Source organism: Cynocephalus volans, chromosome 1, assembly GCF_027409185.1.
Source record: "Cynocephalus volans isolate mCynVol1 chromosome 1, mCynVol1.pri, whole genome shotgun sequence".
NCBI classification, from domain to species: Eukaryota; Metazoa; Chordata; class Mammalia; order Dermoptera; family Cynocephalidae; genus Cynocephalus; species Cynocephalus volans.
Window position 1 is genome coordinate 176,289,809 of NC_084460.1, and position 17,500 is coordinate 176,307,308.

A 17,500-nucleotide genomic window follows, 5' to 3' on the forward strand; every position below is an offset into this window, starting at 1 on the left:
ATACGAGAAGCAAACAGAAAGGACATTGTTGGGGGGGAGGGGGGGAGGGAAGAGGGACGGAGGTTTTGATGATGGGGAGCAATAATCAGCCGCAATGTATATCGACAAAATAAAATTAAAAAAAAAAAAAAAAGAACAAGAGGCCAAGAAATTAAAAAAAAAAAAAAAGCCAAAATCAGTATTTTGAGATAATTTAAATATGACTGTAGCAAAAAAAGGTATATTTGTGAGCAAAATATGCAAATTTATTACAGATATTGAGTTAAAATATTCCCTCCAAAATTATTTTAAAAACTCTTGCAGGTTGAGAGAACAAATGGAAACAACGAAAAAGAACAGTTAAACATTAATAAATAAATAAGAGTTTTAATGGGAAAGAATACACTGTACTTTTTTTAATTTTATGTAAATTTGTGTATCAGATTTCCTAATAAACTACTTACTACAAGAAAAAAAAAATGTAGATCCTTGGGTCCCACTCAGAATTATGAAATCAGAATTTTGGGGGGCAGGGCCAAGGAATCTGCATATTAAGGCACACCCCAGATATTCTTACGCACATTGAAATTTGAGAGTGACTCCTATCTCCTGTGATACTCTCAACAACTTGATATTTCTTTGTAGGAACTTTTCAAATAAGTAAATCAGAGCATATGTCATAATTTTCAGCCTAGAAAATATCACCATTATTTTCTAGAGTAAATAACGAAAAGTTCTTCCCAAAGAGCAGAGTCTGTTCTTCCTCTAGAAGAAACTGCCTAGGTGTGGGAAGAAGGAAGAATATAATTCCACTGGCTTGGGGTGGAAGGAGAGTGAAGCCTTACAAATTCTCCCTTGTCTTAAGAAACCAATCCTTCTTTCATGGTTTATTCCCAAGTGTCCTTTCCCCATTTCCCACTAAACATCCGCACCCCCACCATGAACTCAGGCAGCCTGAAATGCCATCTGCCTCCTACCTTTGCATCATCCTTGGACTCCTGGGCCCCTTCCGTCCCAGTTAGGCCTCAGTGTAAATGTTACTTCCTCCAGGAAGCGTGCCCTGATTCTAGGTCAGTGTATCACTTCGCCCCTTGCGCTCCCATCCAATTTCTCTTATATAATTTTCTCACGTATTTTGGATGTAACTCAAATGTCTCCAAGCTCCACAGCCTGTGGGTACAAATGCAGTCATGTTATTGATAATACCCGGATTTATTACCTTGGTAGCTCTTCCCCGCCCCCCCCATAGGTCCAAGGCTGTCCTCCTACTGTTCATGAGTGAGTCCACATATTCTAGGGCTGCTGCTGTTCAGCCACCAGTTTTTTCCATCTCTCTCCACGACAAAAATCCCTTCACACAAACCACAGGATGGCTATAACCCTTGGGGTCGGTACCACCTACCCAGGAAGTCTAATCAGGTTGGCTAGCACAGTCCCCTCGCTTCCCCTAGATTGATAAGCTTTGCTATGCGTGTATCCCTCTCCGCAGAGAGACAGTGCTTTGAACTCCACAGGTGTTAAATGGCTTGGGAACATAATTTTTAAAACTGACAATTGGATAAACAGCAGAATAAGCACTAGAGGACGAAAGCGCAACCAGGGCTTGAGATAGGCAGGCTGACAACACCAGGTGCTGAACCTGACACGAAGTTTCCTGGCAGCTACAGCACAAAGGGAACACCTGTTAGGGGACTCCGTTGTTTCCATTGTCAGACAGAAGTACGGTTGCCAGATGCTTTCTACAAAATCCTGGCTGCATTTGGTACGTCCCTATCAGCAAGCTCTATCTAATACCTTCTGAGCCTGGGGCCCCGGCCACCCCAAGGGAAGGCAGCCCAGGAGCTCAGACGAGGGGGCTTCCTGAAATGACCCCTGTGGGGTTCTGGGGAGGGACTCGGGACCGGCGCCCGTACTCCCTCCTGTTGTCCACTGGCACCCTAGGCACGCGGCGGCTTGGATCGATTCGGGTGTCCTGACAATACCCGGGGCGAGGAGGCCATCAGCCTTTCCTCCCTGACCCCAGTAGCGAACGGAGGAGGTGGTCCTCAGGTGGCTTGTCCGTTCAGGCGGCGGGCTTTGCCCGTAAAGGGGCGCCGCGTGGAGGCAGGGGGACCCCCCACCGTTGCCTCACCGAGGCCGATCCCGCTGCACCCCGCTCAGTCCCCAGCCCGCGCGGCCCTGCCCTGCAATATCCCGCGCGGGCTTCCGGCCGTGGCGACCCCAACCCGCTCTCCCTGGCTGACTCAGGGATCGCGGTCAGAGGGGCGGGGAGTCTGGCGAGGGCGGGGCGTGGGCGCCGTGGGGGCGGGGCCTCGCGAGGCGGGCGGGGCGGGGCCTCGCGAGGCGGGCAGGCGGTGTCTGGGTGCCGGGAGGCGGCGGCGGCGGCGGCGGCCGCGGCAGAGCGGAGGGGAGGGGGCGGCCGGCCGCGCGGAGGGAGTGAGTCACCTGACTGCCGCCCGCACCGCCCGCCGGGCTCGCTAGCTGCCGTCAGTCGGGCCGCGCCGCGTCTCGGCTCTGGTGAGTGGCTCGGCCGTCCCGCCTGCCCTTGCCGGGAGGGTCCGCGCGGCGGCGCGCGGGGTGGCGGCTGTCGGCCTGTGAGGGGCGGCCGCGGGCAGGTCCCGGGGAGGCGGTGAGGGGGCCTCGGGCGGCTGCTTTCTGGGCCGAGGGGTGGGGAACATAGCGGGGCCGCGAGGGGCGGCTGGGGCCCCTGTTCCTGGCAGTGGCCGCGTCCGCCGGAAGGGGCGACCCGTCGCGGCCGGCGCTGTTGTTTACCGGCCCGCGCTGCACTTTACCCCTGGTGGACGGGGGTGCGGCGGGGGGCGGGGTGTGCCCGGGCGCCCGCTCCCGCAGCCCCGCCTGTCCGGCCCCCGCCCGGGCTGTGACACATCTGCACCGCCCTCGCGGCCCGGGCCCGGCTCCGTATTGCCCTCCCGCCCCTCCCGCCGATCCGTAGCCTCCCATCTTCCTGGCTTGGGTGCATGTCGCGTGTAATCACGTAAGAAAGGCCGAACTCGTGGCGGGAGCGGAAATACCACTTTAGCGAGCTGGATTTAGCGAAGATTGGTTTTGGGAAGCGGAGATCCCAGGGCTCCCTTTGTTGGAGTTTTTGCCCGCATGTTGTAATTAAGACTCTCACAATATGGTGAGAGTGGGTGTTGATTACAGAGACACCAGCTTTGTGCTCGTGTAATGTAACGCGAGTGCCATTGCTTTCTCATTCTCACACGGCACTTTAATGTCATTGAGTAGAATGGTGCGGAATGCTTTTATGCAGTGAGCCTTCGGCGTTAAACTTGGGCTGGTTCGAGGTAAAGTGTAGTAGTAATTGCGAAAGAACGTGTATGGGAAAAACAAGCTGCAGTGTCATACTTGGAGGAACAAAGGCTTTTATAGGATGCTGATTTTTTTGAGAGTTACATCAGTGTTGGTACTGTTACCCATGGGAGATGCCACTACTAGGCCTTTGTTCATATATTTGAACACTTCTCATATCGCGGAGGATTTGCATTTAAGGCGGTTGAGAAAGATAAAGGGTGGAAACAGCAGATGTGTTCGTGGCAGAGCATTTGAGCGCTCCACATGGTTGAAGGGAAGAAATGGGAAGAAGTCGGCTTGCCTCTTCCTGGTCTTGGGCAGTGTGGTGCAAGGGCTGGGCTGGGCTTGAAGACACTTGTCACTTCTGCCTTTGGACATCTTAAAGAAGCCTAGGGAAAAAAGGCTTCTGGTGAGTCAGCTTGTCACTTCTGCCTTTGGACATCTTAAAGAAGCCTAGGGAAAAAAGGCTTCTGGTGAGTCAGCTTGAAGTAGAGTGGCCTTGGTGTAGTGATCGCATAGTGTATTACTGTTGTTCTTTAACCTGTGGTTCTGTCAAGTGGTTTACCATTGTTCAATATGTTGATTGGAATAACAAGGTAGGATGACACTTTTAAAAAGTTGGGTTGCTGAGTCATTCACCCCAGCCTGAAAGGTAATTAGGAACAGCTGGTGCAGATACTCTCATCACATGCTTCCACCATAAAAGGCCAGTGAGCCCTCAAGAGGGGTTGCTCCAGAAGGCTGAAGGGGACCTGATGGGAGTTTTCTGTGTTGTTACAGGTAATCAGTGGGTGAAGTGCTAGAGTACTCTTAGGAAGGAAGTGGCCAAGTGACACTGAGGTGGTGTTTAGCAGCGTGGTGACCTACTGCCTGAGAAAAAAAATTGTGCTGGAGAGAGCTAAAACTGGGGAAGAAATTTGCATCTGGCAATAACCCAATAAACAGTATTGTAACAAAAATATTTACTACTCTTACTGTACTTTTAGGTTTTTTGTTTCCTTTTTGTGGTTTTTTTGTTGTGTGCTCTCTACATTTCCAAAAGTGAACTAAATTTGTTTTTCGCAAAAATTTCTTTATGAGAAGAAGGGGACTTCCTCTTGTTTTTCATAGTCCTTGGCTTTTCATGCATACAAGAGTAGTTTCTGATGTCAGAAAGGAGGGTAAGGAGAATAGAGGTGGAATTAATAGTACTCACTGGGTCAAGTCCAGAAAGAGCTGTCTAATGAAAAGCATACCATATGTATCTGTCTAATTCTCTTGATATATGGTGCTAGTGTCTTTACATCTTGTGTCATTGCTTCTTGTTTAAAAAATGAACACATAACCCAAGCATACAAGTCCACATTGTAAACAAAGTTTAGGAATAGGGAATGTGGAGAGGGGGGTCTGGCCCTTACCTGTGATCAAAAGAATGATTAGTTCTTATTTTCATGGTAGTTCATTTAAAACATTTTGTATTAGGAAAGACAATTTTGTTGCTTTAAGTTTAGGACTATAGGAGATTAGAAATCATGAATTTTTTAGGTATCAGAGTCTAAGGTGGGATGCAAGATGATTCGCTTGGAAAGAAAATATTAAAACTTTGCTTTTTAACACTTTTGTGTAAAATAAGAAAGCTTAACTTAAAGATGCAGATTAACAGTAGTGCATGCATATTATATAATGTGGGTACCCTTTTTCTGTTGGGGAACAGAAAGGGTTAACCACTGCCACTAAAATTCTTTCAGTAACTAGAATGCTTTTTTTCTTTTTTAAACTTCTGATTTCCTCTTAAGATCTATAGTTCTTTCAAAGTGTTCTTAATATTCCAGTTAATTTTAATTTTATATGTAGTTCTATTCTTTTCTATTGTACTCTGATTAGAAGCTTGAGTGTAAATTTCATTTCATTGTTGCTGTTGGGAATAGAAATACAAAAAAAAATACAGAATTACATTTGATGCTGTCTTGTTTTGAATTTGGAGACAAGCCCACTGGTTGGTTTGTTTAATGTATGTTATCTGAAGTGTAGTGATATGTAAAAAGATGCAATGGGAACACTGGCGTTGGAGTGTCATATGTATGTAACAAATTCTTTTAAAGCTTACTCTGTATTTTTTTTTTGCCAAGCTTATACCTTTGAGAAATGGCATTTATTCAGAAAATCAAACTCCTGTGACTGCTGGGGGTTGGTTAATATTTACCATTCAGTTAAACCTCATATGCCATGTGCCTTCTACACTGTACTGTGAGAGGTGATGCTCAGAATAACAATTGCAAAGCCTTTTAAATTACCAGTTGTCAGAGATTCTCTTCACAGTGCTGATCAGATTTATGTTTTAGGAATCACCTCCCTCTCTAATTTTCTGACTAATGTTCTGTTAGTGGGAGAATTGTTTTAACCCTAAAACCTGCATTTCCTGAGGATTCTACTAAATGAAGGGTTCATTTTATGTGATGGAATGGATGATTTATGAGATTGTGTTGATTAAAAAAATATGCCAGATAAGATAATCTACTGATGTTCAAGGTATGGGTAATTTGAGTGCTGTTTGCCAGAGTCCAGGCCCCTTGAAGAGAGTAAACATTTCAGGACTGCAGGTAAAATATTGATTTACACCACCATAAAGCCTGGGCTTCTGGCTTACTCAGTGCAAAGCATTAACAGAACTGAGGTTGACGGGTTTGATCACTGTACAGTTGCAAAGTAAGATCACTGTACAGAAGCAGTAAGCAAAGTGGTTAAAAGTAAGATCTGGAGCCAGACTGCTTAAGCTCTGGTTCTGGTGGTGTCACCCCTTTTAAGCTTTGGGCAATCTATTCCATATAGAGCCTAGTGCCTCCTTGTCTGCTCTGTAAGATGAGGATGGTGGTAATAGAATCTATATCATACAGATTGTTGTGAGGATTAAATGTGTTAAATGGATTAAGTAGTCAGAACAGTGTTGGGTCTATGTTAAACATCAGTGAATATTAGGTTATTATCTGTTGTCCAGAATCAGGGAGGTGCTTTGTTACACAGCCACCTTTTGTAGCTTCCGAGAGCTGAATTGCAGCCATTGATCACAGGTAATACTGAGGAGTGCAGCAGGTCGCTGTTAATGGAAAAACAACACAAGTGAACACATCCAACTTCTGAAGACGAGGAACATAGGACATAACTTTTTACTTAAAGGAATCTAACAGTCTCAGGAGAGTTCTCTAGAGGCGATCACTACCAGTTAATTGAAATTGGCTTTTGAAGTAATAAAAGCACTTGCCATTCTTCATCTAGTCTCTTCTCCACATTGTAGTTGAGGACATTGTGGGTTAGTAACCCGTCCACTGCTTCCCTGCTTATCAGTACTAGGGCAGAACTCTTTTCTTGATTCTTATTTGTGGGCCTCATCCAGTTTGTTGGGTACATTTGCAGTGTAAATTTACTTGCCAATTACTACTTCTAAGTATTGTGTTTTCTTTAGATGACATGCCTGTGCTAATATAGAAAAGTTATCCATGATATGGATATGAATACAGTGGATATGTTTATCCTACAGCCTCTTGCACCTGTTAGTAACTTAGAAAGGTTGTGTCAAACATTTTGACCATCCTTTCAGCTGGAGTGTAAGTTTCTTGATGGTGAAGGTCTATGTCTTTCTGTTTTATCTCCTGTGGAACACTGTATGTGCCTTGGCCATGTATGTTCAGTAAACTATTGGTTGCTGCAGTGGTTTGTATAATATGGGTTTATTCTAGTTCTGTGGTTTTGAAACTTGGGAATTTTTAACAGATTGAAAGAGAACATTATGTGTCTTGCCTTTTAAGTTATGTGAAGTGTGTATCGAGTCGAAATTCTTTTGATTATTTAGATTTCTACTTTCTGTTTTCATCATCGGTGTGATTATTGAGGAAGCAGCTGGATTTAAGTCATGCTTCTAGTTCATCTTCTAAAGTGTAAAGAAAATTTGTCTTGTGACTTATTTTTACCCATAAATGACTTAGAATTGAATTGAGCAAAATGTAATTTGGTTGTCTAGATATTAAACACCATCTACATCTAATATTTTAATGTCATCACTCATCTAGAACAGATGTTTTGTTTTATTTAGAATTGGGGACAGTTTAGAAAATACTAATAGAATAATAAATATTACCCCAAAGCAAACATAAAGAACAAAGAAATAGTGGTTGCCAGGATCTTGGTTCTTAATGACTGTTGCATGAACACAATGGGCATGCAGTGAAGTTGGCTGGCTGCTGGTTCCTTTCTAAGTACTGGCACAACTTAGAAAATGTTATATTAATGCAGCTGAAGCTGTGTGCAAATTGCATTCTTTTAAAAATAAATTTAAATCTTTTTCTTAGAGCCTCGGAAACTCATTGTTCAAAAGAATATTTATGTAATAAAATAGTTACTTCCAGTTTTTGTCTGGCAGAATTATTTTTACTTTTTTATTTGTCATTTTTAATTTTTTAATTTTTTAATTTTAATTTTAATTTTTTTTTTTTTTTTAAAAGATGACCGGTAAGGGGATCTTAACCCTTGACTTGGTGTTGTCAGCACCACGCTCAACCAGTGAGCTAACTGGCCATCCCTGTATAGGATCCGAACCTGGGGCCTTGGTGTTCTCAGCACCACACTCTCCCAAGTGAGCCACGGGCCGGCCCTTTTATTTGTCACTTTTTAGATGGCATCAGAGTCACAGTGAGCAGTTGCATTCTACTTCCCCATCCCTTATTAAAGTGGAATAACACTAAAAAGTGTTTTGTGTAATTGGGGTCATTTTTTCAGTTTCTTTGTAGCCTGGGCAGTAGTAATAGCCACCTCCAAGGCTGTAGACTAAATAGTATAGTAAGGGAAATGTCCCTGGCCCCCTGCACCGACCCCTCTCCCCTTTTTTTTCATTAATTTCTTCTTTTTACTGACGATGTGTCTGCCTCTAGGACTCCCAGGGGAGGTGTTTTTGGCCTAAGGAGGTAAACCCTTCAGGGCCCTGTTGAAGAAATGGGAAGACCCACCCACCCAACTCTCTTTACTGGTATCTTCATATACTTAATGCCTTATTTCTCCTCTAAAGTGTGCTAGCATCTTTCATTAGTCAGCTAAATCAGTGCAGAGAGTTATTCATTCATCAGTTTGTTATAAAATGTATAGCTGTAAAAGATTTATTAATTTATTAGATTATAATTTTAGAGTAAGTGGTTTTTGATAAGCAATTTCATTAGTGTGTATTTTATATTTAAGTATTATTTTAAAAATGTAAAATTATCATTAGCTTTTGGCCTAGGTCTCTTTAATTTCCAAACTATCTGATATCTCTTTATCTGCTATGTTTTTCTGAGGACTACTTCCAGCATGGCTCCTGGTTCTATCCTAGGTGTAGGATTAATCATTTAAATTAGAGTAAGAAGTAAGAAAAAAAGCTGTTGGCTCTTTTAATGATTATTCTTTTTTTTCCCACACTAACAAAAGACGAAGTAGAAAAGCATTTTGCTCAGCTGAATAGGGTTCTTTGCTGTCATACCTTTAGTCCCAGCTGTCATCCAGAGAAATCAAAATGCCATTCGGGGGTGAGTCTATGGCTGCTATCACCTTTCCCTACTCAACTTTCTCTCTGTGGTAAAGGACTGCCGCAAGTACTGATCAAGCGCTATGTATATTTCTTCGGATTTTTAAAATACATGTTTTGCCTCTGAGGGCATGCCTGTTGTCATTGGCTTAGTTTGTCTGTTCCAGACCTCAGGAAGGCTGGGACACCTTTCCCTCTCTGGAGTAGGTTGGCAGCAATGGTTACCAGAGGCAGAGGAGCTCGACACTAGTGCTACCCTGCTGTCGCTCCTCAGATGCCAATGTGGAAATGCCGTTCCCTCTTCTGTTGAGCTAACTTGTAACAGCTCTCTAATTCCTGAAGGGTAAGGAATAATTGTGTTTTTAAGTTTCAAGGCACTTTGTTCTCTTATCTTTGTGTGCTTGCTGCTCTTTTCCCCAAACTCAGAAACACACATTCAGCCTTTGGTGTACATAGATAGCAGGGTTGGTAAATTTAAACATTCATGACATTCCTACTTGTTAGATAATGGGTTTATTTTTAACTTATGAAATAAATATTTATGCCTTTAAATGGCAAGAACTTTTCTGGATATTGGTAATACAAAACTTTTCAGATGTTACAGTCTGATAGACAAGCAAACCATTACTACAGGATGTGTTAATTGCTGTAACAGCAACATGTAAAATGTGCTATGGAACCATTAGGCTATGAGAAGCCTAAGTTTTGGGAAATTGGGAAAGCCTTGGGAATGTTAATGATGATTGTATAGTTTAGTGCAGGAAAGCTTGTATTGACAGCTCTTTTGAGAAGCTTAGCTGTGAAGAAGAGCAAAGAGAGATAGATTTTAGCAGGGGGAGGTTGGGTCAGGAACGTTGTGTGTGTGTATTTGAAAATCCAGTCAGTGGAAAAAGGTTGAAAATGCAGGCAACATCCTTATTTTGTCCTTGGCTAGTTCCTCTTATGGTTTTTAAGATGGCTGCCACAAGTTCAAGTGTCACAAGAAAGTATGACTAAGTTTCCTGGAAGAAGAGAGACTTTTTCTTTTGGATGTCTTTTTATCATAGTGAGGAAAACTTTTCCCAAAAGCCTCATAGTACGTGCTGCCCCATTCCTCTCCTCTCTGTTCATGGGTCAGCATTGCACCCACGCCCATGCTTAAATCAGTCAGTGTCAGGGGAGAAGGGACCACTGTGATTGACTTAAATGGGTCTTGATTCATCTTGGGCTGCGACTTGGGGTCTGCTTCCCCAGAAATGCATGGCCTCAGGTAGAGAGTAGATATGTGAGCACAGTCAGGGTTTGTTTAGAAAGTGAGGGGGTGGGTGAATGGTGCTGGGTGGTCACCAGTGTCATCCTTTCTACTGCTTGTACCATCACTACACATAGGCACACATTACTGAGTAGAGAAGGAAAATGTGGTTGTCTTTGGATTTGGAATTTTAGGTGACTTTTTTTTTCCTTTTATATGTCATATTTCCTACTGTGACCAAGTAGTACTTTTACAATCAGATCAAATAAATGTTTTATTTAAAAATTATTTATAAATTGAAGATGTCTATTATGAAAAAATTGTATAAAAAGAATAGCTTTCTTTTTCTTTCAGTTTTCTAAAAGTTCTAAAGTTCTGTCATTCTCTTAATACTTTCAGGGAAAGGAGAACATATAGTTAAATCTTGTGTCTTCTGATTGTATCTATACCAAGAGGACAGCTCGCTCTCTCTCTTAATCTGAAGGGCATGTGCACCTGTGATATCTATGGTGCACTGAGTGGTGCGGCTAACCTGGCTCAAATAGAATGTTTGATTCATTGGCTGGATGGTCCAGGATTCTTTAGAACCCAAATTCTTGAATCAGGGATACAAACAAAACATCCCTCCCTCTCTCATTCCCCTCCAGAAGGGAAAGTTGTCCTGTGGTTAGCTTATTTGCCGTTCTTTCCAGACTTCAAGAATGATGCCACCTTAAGTTTATACAGTGCTTTTGTTGCACTCCTAAACTTTTCAAAGCACTTTAAAAAAAATTATATTTATTTATTTGACAAATAATAATTGTATATATTTATGGGGAACAGGGCCATGTTTGATATATGTATACATTGTAGAAAGATTAAATCAAGCTAATTAACATATTCATCACTTCACCTACTTATCATTTTTTTGTGGTGGGAATGTTTAAAATCTAATCTTTTAGCAATTTTGAAATATACATTACTGTTAACTGTGGTCAATGTGCAAATCACTTTTATATTTCTTTCTTGTTCCTTCTTAATCTCCCAGGCTTTGGAGCTTTGTTTGCTATGTAAAAGGCAAACAAACAGTGTAAATACGTAAACACTTAAGTGTTGTAAATTCACAGAATAGAAATTAATTGCCAAATAGTTGTTTTCTGTTTGAGAGTAACTTATAGATTGTGATAAATGGCCTGAGTAGGCTTCTGAAGTGATATTTCCTTTTAGATAGAATTTAGAAAGACTGCCAAAATAATTTTTTTATGCAATGCAGTAGTACTTACTTACTCAGTTGTTCCTCAAATACTATTTGAGCTGAGATATATTTCAGCTTTGTTTACAGGCCCCAAATTGTTACTTACTTGAGTAAATCTTGTGATTATCATATAATGAAAAGTAGTTATCGAGGACTCCAAGGGAGAACTGTAGCTTGGAAATACCCATTTTAGAGATGATTATTTTGACTCCCAAGTTAACACAAATAAAAAATAGACTTACAGTTTTTAGTTTTACCTATGTATATTGAGACACTGCAGCCCTGTGGTGGGTGTCAGGGATTAGTGGGTTAGGTTATTTTTAAATAAAGCATTTCAATTTAGTACCTGTGCTTGAATTAAAGAGTTTCAAATCTGTGATTCATGTGATAATTGCTCTGCGTAACTGCTGCCTTATTTAATTAAAATTGTTACTAAACATTCTTCTTATTCTTAATCCCCTTTTTTTGGACTCAAGTTTATTATAAGTTGGTCTATAAGGAATGGATGGGTATTTGAAGGGCACTTTTTTGTTGTTTTGTCTTGTTTTTCAGTACTTTGTATACTATGTGTGTCAACTCTTAGACCTTAAGAAGGTCACTCTGACCTTAAACTAGTTTTAGGACTTTCGCTTCCTCTAGGCAGTTAGAAATAAATAATTTGGATCATGGTTATAATTTTTACAGTTTGAAAACAAAATGGCAAATGAAGAATCTTTAATATTTCATTATGAATGAACATAGGACACAGACACTTAATTGTATTGAAAGTAACTTTTAGTGAAATATCTCCTTACATTCTTTCCTTCTTGAGTTTTCCATAGTAGCATGTGTAACTATAGACTTTTAATGATATATGAGGTTGGTTATATAATCCAACAGGTGTTAATTAGAAATTAATTCACCAAATATTGAGTAATGAGGGAAAATTTGCTATTCTGTAAATGTCCATTTAGTGTGTGTGTATAACATCATTCGTTCTCATCACACACGAGATACTTGAGGCATTTCCCTGTACTCCTTGTCCTTCTATTCCTCTCCCATTTTCCTGCCTCTCCTCCCATGTACAATTTAGTCATATAACATGAATGTGGACCTGGGGGTAGATACTTTTTCAACATTTAAGTAATGACCCTGTCAGGGCTCAGTTTCCTTATCTCTACCAGAAGTGGGTCATCTTAGGTGAATGTGCTCTTTTAGTTAGAAATTTTTTAGTTTTGTGAAATTAGCGGTTGTCTTGGGCAGACTTGTGCAGTTTTAATATTTTCTTTTTACCTTATTGAGATCCTTATTAGGCTCACTGAATTTTTATTGTTAAAGGTTCAGGAATCTCTGCATTTTGTAACTTAATTCTTGGGTTTGTAGAACCTTTTAAAATATAGTAGTCTCCCCTTATCTGTGATATGTTCCAAGACCCTTAGTGGATGCCTGAAATCAAAGATAGTATGGAACCCTATGCCAGGGTACTTCAAAAAGGTCATGGAAAAATAGAATGAAAAGGTAATACAAATATTTCCATGACCTTTTTGAAGTACCTCGTGTATACTATGTTTTTTTTCCTGTACATACATGCCTTTGATAAAGTTTAACTTATAAATTAGGTATATTTTAACAACAATAACTAATAATAAAGTAGAACAATTTTACCAATATGCCACCATCACTCTTGCACTTTGGAGCTGTTATTAAGTAAAATAAGGGTGACTTAAATACAACATTGTGATACCTGGACAGTTGATCTGATAACCGAATCAGCTATTAGGTGACTAATGGGATGGTGACTTAGACAGCATGGATATGCTGGACAAGGGATTATTCATGTCCAACTTGGGATGGAGCGGGACAGTACAAGATTTTATCACACTATTCAGAATGTCATGCAATCCAAATCTTATGAATTGTTTATTTCTGGAATTTTCCATTTAATATTTTCGGGCTGTGGTTGACTGCAAGTAACTGAAACCAGAGATAAGGGGGTACCACTCTATACAGTTTTCTTTTGATCATATGTGTAATAATGGCAATAATAATGATAAAATATTAATGGTTTTGTGCCAAGCCCTGTGCTGTTAAATGCACTAAACCATTCTATCCTTAGTGTTGATGTTGTTTTGCTGGTGGGGAACCTGAAGTGGTAACAGTCAGGTAATACACAGAAGATCACACAGTTGATGATATCAGTACAGTCTTAATTGTGTCCCATTGCTACTGGTAGTGTTAAAATAAGCTAAAACTTGATTTCCTTTTGTCTTTCATAATTCTGTGTGTTTGTTTAGCACTTCATACTTTTGAAAGGGCTTCGTGAGACAGGTAGGGCAGAAGCTGCCTCAAGCTGTCCTCAGTTTCACAGATGCGCATTTGCCCTTGTTCGCGTGGCTAGACTTGACTTGATGGGTCTTTCCTTCTTCTTTTCCTGTAAAAGAGTTCTCTTTTTTCCACATCAAGTTTTTTATTTTAGGTTTCCATAAAATTCAACTTATTATTTAATAATTACTATGAGGATATCATTGGAGTTTGCTGTGTTTTAGAGTTACCCGTCAATACTGTCTGCTGATGACTGGAGGAAATATACATTATAAAGGAGTGAAAAGTAATTGGCATTCTTCAGGAAGCTTCAAGACAATTGAAATGAATGTGAACTGTATTTATAACCAAGGCATATTTTTTTTGTTTGTTTACAGTTGTTTATTTTAACATTTTTCTGATTATAAAGTAACATGAGGATACTTCAAAAAGTTCTTGGAAAAATAGAGTTAAAAGATAATACAAATTATCCATGAACTTTTTGAAGACTGCTTGTACATGTTCTTGGTCAAGAATTTGAATGCAGAAAGAAAAAAAGAAAATAAAAATTACCTAGATGTAACCATTGTTAATATTTTGATGTATCTAACAAGGCATGGTAGGGGGGTGACATTCAAAATTTGTGGACATGTTAAATTGATATGCCTGTTGGACATACAGGTAGTAATTTTAGTATGCAGTTGTATAAATGAGTATGACGTTTAAGAGATAAGTTGAGATTAGATCAATATGAATATCAGAATGTCCAGCAAGTCCGTGAGTGATCAGGTCCCCGCCATGAGTCTGGATGAGTTCACCCAGGGAGTGTGTGCAGACAGAGAAGACATTTGTGGACTAAGCTCTGGGCTCTTTAGCATTTAGAGATTCGGAAGAGGAGAAAGATCCACCAAAGAAAATTGATAAGTGGCTGTCAGGGAGGCAGGTGGGAAATAAGGATTGTGATATCCTAGAAACCAAGTGAAGAAAAGGTATCAGGGAGGGAATAATCAACCTGTTGAATATTGCTGTTGTAAGAGATGCTTTTGTAAGATGAAGACAAAATTTTGCCATTTGGCAATGTGGAGGCCACTGAGTTTCACTAAGTGGTTTACATGCAGCAGAGGGGAAAAGGCCTGATTTTATGGACTCAAATGAAATCGGAAAGAGAGAGAAGTGGAGATAGTATGAGTATAAATAGTTCTTTTGGGGAGTTCTATTACAAAGAGGAGCAGAGAATTGTAGATAGAGGAGCAAGGGGAGGGTCAAGACATTTTATTTTAAGAGAGGTACCATTATAGTATGTTCTTTATGGAGATGGGAATGCTGTATATTCATTTCTTTCTTTCTTTTTTTCTTGGTGAGATTTTGCAGAAGTTTGTCAATTTTATTGTTCTCAAAGAATTAGCTCTTGATTTATCCATCAGTTCTATTAAATGCAAATGCAAAATTTTATTGTGTGAATGGTCTTCTTGGTAGAAGTTTAATAGATTTCATCAGATTCTGTAAGGCAAAGAACTAGTGCTCTACTGGTATGGCAGTTCAACACTTATTTCCCTAGAGGATACCCTTAAATTTTTAAAGAGCCTATTTGAATTGGTATCTATCAATATTAAATATTAAACAGTATGTATAACATTGTTCCCAAGCAAATCTTACTGTATTATTTCAACCATCTCCATCTCCTAGTTTTGTCAAAATATAAGATTTTAGTTCAAGATTGATTTTTTAAATTTTTATTTTAATCTTTAAAAGCTGTAAGAAGACTTGCCATTTCAAAATTAATAAATCAAGTGGTAAAGAGATCTAGTTCAAGATTGATTTTTCTCTATCAAATGCCTTTTCTATTTGAAAAGTCTTTAAAAAGTGGCATTAAAACTCACAACCAAGTTATCAACAATTTAGATTTAACTAAGTTTTAGTACTTGTTTTGTTTACTGTCTATTTAAACATCCTTTAAGTTTCTGTTTTTATTCAACCTATTCATGGTTTTAAAAAAAAGTACAGAGAACAACCGCATCTGCTGCACCTCGGCCTTCCCCCATCCCTCCAATTCTGTGTCACTTCTATATGCAGTGTTTTCTCATTTCTGCTATTAAATTTTTTTGGTGCTTATCTCTGTCTAAGATGTTTATACCTCATTTTATTTATCAGCCTAAGACATTGTCTGTTGACTTCCTGTAACCATGCATGGTGATTTTGTTTACTTCTACTATCTTCCCACCTATATTTATAATCATATTATTAATTCCATTTCTACTCTTGTTCACCTCTGCAACTCCAACTCTAAACATTATTATTATTATTACTATAATAAAGATACTAAGGTAGTATCTTTTGACTCCGCATATTATAATCACGTAAAAATACTTTTTCTTTCCATTCTCTCTGATCCCATCTCCTAGGCTGTCAGTTTTACTTTTATTTTGTCAAGGTTAATAATATTTACATTCCATTCTATGACCATAATTAAATTTTCCTTTATAAGTCTGTTCTGAAAGTTGAAAACCAATTAAAAGTGTTTGTTACTATACCTGTGTCAGTATTGGGCACTGGGCTAAATAAGTAGTGTGCTATCACACTTCTTTCCTTATAGTTTCACTGTTGCCCTGGGCCACTCAAAAAACATCTCTAGCATAAAATTCAAATAATAGCATATGGTTACTGAACATCTATTATATGCGAGGCACTGCCCTAAGAACATAATGTATATTATTTCATTTGACCTTCTAAACAAAAAGTACTATTCTTATTTCTGGTTTGCCAGAAAAGAAAGAGAAAAATTGTCACAAAGATGTGTAGTAATTTGCTCAACTGGCAGAGGAGTCATCAAGTTATAAAACAATATTTCGTGCTGTCTACCCTTAGTTATCCCTAGAACAGCCAGCTGTTAGGTTTGTGAGGTTCTGATAGTCTTTAAGTACTTATGTGTGGTGCCTAACAACTCTGTCCTTCTCATCTCCAACTCGTAATTAAGGGATCTTAGGATGTCTGAGGAGTGAGAACTTAGAAAGCAGTGTAGGCATACCTTGGAGGAGGCTGAGTTAGGAAATTTCACTCTTGTGGGGAATTTTTGGGAATTTTCATACTTTGCTTCTTTTCTCCCCCTGAGTTTCTTACAGGAGCCTTAAGTTAATTGGGGTATTTACTACTTTACTCCCTCTCTTCCCGTTAGTTTGCTCATTTTAGAAATCTTATAGTTAACATTATATTTAATGGTGAAATACTGAACACTTTCCTTATAAGACAAGGACACCCTCTCACCGTTCTCACTATTGTGGTCAGTGCAGTAAGGGAAGAAAAATAACTCATAAATATGGGAAAGAAATAAAACTATATTTGCAGATGATATGATTGTTATACATACCAAATCCTGAGAAATCTACAAAACAACCATCAGAACTATTAAGAAAATCAAGTAAGGTTGCAGATTTCATGGTTAGTATTTAAAAATATTTCTTTTTGCTTTTACATAATAGCAGCAAAAAACCAGCAAGTGAAGTTTAAATGCCAAATCTATTGACAGTAACTACAAAAAATATAAAATACTTAGGAATAAATTTAACAAATAATGTGCAAGCCCTCTTTACTAAACATATCACAATAATGCTGAGATAAGTTAAAAAAGACCCAAGTAAATGGAAAGAGATGCCATGTTCATGTACTGGAGGACACAAGTTTTTATATGTTGGTTCTTCCCAAGTTGACGTATAGTTTCATTGCAATCGTAATGTAATTCTACTACTTCATATAACTCCATAATAAAAATATATAAAAGCTCAGAAGAATTAAACTGACATTTCACAAAAGAAGATATTCGAGTGGCCAGTAAGCATGTATAAAGATGCTCAACATTGTTAGTTATCAGGAAATGGAAATTAATACCACAGTGAGATACCACTACATGTTTATTAAGAGAGCTAAGATTTAAACGATG

At 39.4% G+C, this 17,500-nt stretch overlaps 1 protein-coding gene across 4 annotated transcripts in view; it reads left to right on the top strand.

The window, feature by feature from the left end:
* Window positions 1-2,357: 2,357 nt before the first annotated feature.
* Window positions 2,358-17,500, top strand: part of BACH1 (BTB domain and CNC homolog 1) — a 44,646-nt gene continuing 29,503 nt past the window's right edge. For 3 of the 4 annotated variants that reach the window (XM_063107473.1, XM_063107471.1, XM_063107480.1), the window contains exon 1: window positions 2,358-2,496. The gene's annotated coding sequence lies outside the window, so the exon portion shown is untranslated. Of the gene's footprint in view, window positions 2,497-2,954; window positions 2,975-17,500 lie in introns of those variants that run through there. The other variant, XM_063107476.1, reaches the window with a different exon arrangement.